Below are 3,084 nucleotides of genomic sequence, written 5' to 3'. Positions count from 1 at the left end.
GTGTGTGTGTGTGTGTGTGTGTGTGTGTGTGTGTGTGTGTGTGTGTGTGTGTGTGTAAAAACACCCAACCACATGCATTATATTTATTTACCGATGAAACACTAAGAAGAATGGGCTGGGGTATTGTCATGTGATTATAAGGCCAACTGGACAGTTACCAGTGTCAAACCTAGGAATGTTTGGTACTTTTCAAATGCTTTAGTTCTTTCATAGTGTATGTTTGTAACACTGGATGAGAAAAACTCAAATCATCATCCTGAATTTGCACTCTATCAAACATATCTAGATTTGACATTGGCAACCCCCCATTTTGGCCTTATATCACATAACCATATGGCCAACCCATCCTTGTTGGTGCTTCATTGGTGGATAAATGTACTGCATGCAGACAATTGAATGGTTTTAAAGAAAAAAAAGTTGTGCAATTTTCTTTTTTTCCGTGCAATTGGAGTGGATTAGTGGATAGGTATACTCAGTGTCTTCTATTTATAGTGCCGTCTACAATATAGTTCTTGATGACCCTGATGAAGGCCACAGGCCGAAATGCAATGCTTAATAATAAAGCAACCCTCCAAAAAAAGTCATATTAGTTAGAGTTTTTTTTTTGTTGTACTGTCATGAACTTTAACATTTAACATGCTAAATGAGGCCCATAGAGTCTGAGATGTAGCTTTGCTATATCTGGGCGATACTGAGGCATTTTGTTAACACACACTTGAATGCTGGCAAAACTTGTTCTTTTATAAAGGACATCAGGACATCAGATTAGCAGCAACTAGCTGCTACCTACCCCCTTATTTCTACGGAAGCAGTGAGGGTGTATTTAGTTTTTCATACAACTGCACAGATTCCTGTGAAACTTTCTTTTTATGACTATATATCCAAATCTATTTGTATTTATTTATTTATTTATTTTTACATTCAAGCCTTCACACCGCAACCACTGAAACATCAAGAATCCGAGATGCTGATTCATTTAAAGCTGGAGGACAAACAGCTGACGAGGTATGAAAAGTAACTCTGTTTTTAAAGGCCAGCCACTTTGACTGTTTGTATATGAGTGTGTACTTGTGCTGTCCTTGCTCTAATTGACCAGCTGTGGCTACGTGTTCGGCCTCCTTAAAACCCCCATTGATCCCACAGCCGTTTCACAACAGGCCTTATTGCTTTGCTTGTGCCCTCTGTTTCAGGCGTCTGCAACACCCCTGAAAAGGAGTACAGGAAATAGTGGGGACTGAGCAAGTGAGTGTGCAAGAACTGTGGTGTTTGAAGTGGAGGGGTAGTAATGAAACTGTACATTAGGATGGATATTCTAGAAGATCGGTGTGTTTTGCCACTTTATGGTTTCCAAATCCTATTCATTGAGTCAATGAAAACTACTATACGGCATGCAGGAGTCGATAAATTGATATCTGCAAAAATGAGTTAGTAAAGATTTCTGATGGCATAGGCAGTGTGCAGAGAAACATCCCACATTTGCAGTTATTAAAATATAAATCTTTTCTTGAATGTCAAATTCAGTGACAGTAATTTAGTCTAAGTGAAGTACATTAACGTATTCTCATTCAAAATATATAATTGCAGGGCTAAATGGGTGTTAAGTATTCTGAAATGCATGCCGTGTAACCTCAAGGTCTGGGTCTGGCTTGGCCAAGAACCATTCGTCACCCCTTTGCTTTCTTCTCCCGTGTACCTTATAAAAGCAAAAACCTTTAAAAACAAATAGAATTGTAATTGCTTTTAGCTGTGGGCTAAGGTCAAGGAATGTGCTACTCTCAAACTTGGCTGGCTTTGATTGCAAGCTTAAGCACATTTTCAAGGAGAGAAACTTGGAAAAGTCTTGGTTAACAGAATTCCATCTGTTTTATAGTCGATACAACAATGGAGATCTGCCAAACACCGCACACCTCACTCTGTAATGTTATACAAACTTTGACCTTTCTCCCTCCAGGACTGTTCTCGGGGGTTGTGGGCCAGGGTCAAGGCCATTAAAGCTGGCTTAATAAGCTGCTGAGGCCTCCATCTGCCCAGCCCCCTCCTACTGGTCCATGTGAGGCCTGAAGGTTCAGAGTCAGCAAAGTTGGAATCTGGTCCTGTCAGCAACCTTCAGAGATGGTTTGAACAGTGTGTCTTGATGGTAGTCTGTCTTTATTTTCGGCATGAATGATACTTGCTGATACATGCTGATCCCTCTTAATGTGCAGTCATACTCATGAAGCAAGATTTTTTTGGCATACTTGCATGAATCCTCAGATTTTTAATATTCTTTGAATATTAGCACATTTGGCACTTTCTTACTGGCGTTTTCGAAGCAACTGCCACTGATAAGTGTAGACAGCACAGGAAGCTGAAGGAAATGGCACATGCATCAGACTGATACTAAAAAGAGAATAATAATTGCTGAAGAACTGCTAAAAAATGTTGCACACTGCCTACAAGCATATCAGCGCTTGCATGGACCCATAATTTGATATGGTATATTACCATTACTATGGAGTTTTATCTGCTCTGATAATGGTTGATTTCACACTGAACAGAGAGTATTTTGCAAATTGTTCTTATCAATTTCATCACTTTTTGGGGATCCAGACATGTAAAATTGATATTTTACCATCCTGTGTCCGTAAAAGAGTTGTTTTTTTTTGTCCTGATGAATGTTTAACATTTGAGATTTATTTTGAATCTGCTTTTCAAACCGCTGGCCTATTTGCGGGATTATACATACCAGCCACCAAGATCAAATACAGTTCTTTTAACTGTGTCATCATTATTTTAGTTTTACTTTTGTCTTGTGGCTTTAGGTTTGTTTATGTCCCTATATTTTCTAGTCAGAAGAGCATGAAAATAATAGAGCAGTGCAATCGCTGTGGTATAGTTTTAGGTGCAGACTTGTTTCTTTTGACTAGGTTTGGTTTGGTTGTGTGTGTGCGTGTGTATGTGAGAATGTGGCACATCAATGGTCCAATCAATGACCACATCACCACCACGAGTCTTTTTGTACTTGTTTTATGGTAAACTTTGTGTTAGTTTCCAGAGGTGGGACCAAGTCATTGTTTTGCAAGTCTCAAGTAAGTCTCAAGTCTT

The 3,084-nt window shown here is 39.2% G+C and overlaps 1 long non-coding RNA gene across 1 annotated transcript in view; it reads left to right on the top strand.

Annotated features, from left to right (window-relative positions):
* Positions 1 to 3,084, top strand: part of LOC102293855 — a 16,390-nt gene that overhangs the window by 7,711 nt on the left and 5,595 nt on the right. The window contains exons 2-3 of the long non-coding RNA XR_316095.3: positions 927 to 1,005; positions 1,191 to 1,242. This is a non-coding gene — a long non-coding RNA (uncharacterized LOC102293855). The remainder of the gene's footprint in view (positions 1 to 926; positions 1,006 to 1,190; positions 1,243 to 3,084) is intronic.

This window comes from Haplochromis burtoni, unplaced genomic scaffold (assembly GCF_018398535.1).
Source record: "Haplochromis burtoni strain Fernald_Lab_line unplaced genomic scaffold, NCSU_Asbu1 Contig_98, whole genome shotgun sequence".
NCBI lineage: Eukaryota > Metazoa > Chordata > Actinopteri > Cichliformes > Cichlidae > Haplochromis > Haplochromis burtoni.
Note: the sequence above shows the minus strand (reverse complement) of the source record. Positions and strands in the feature narration are given on the sequence as shown.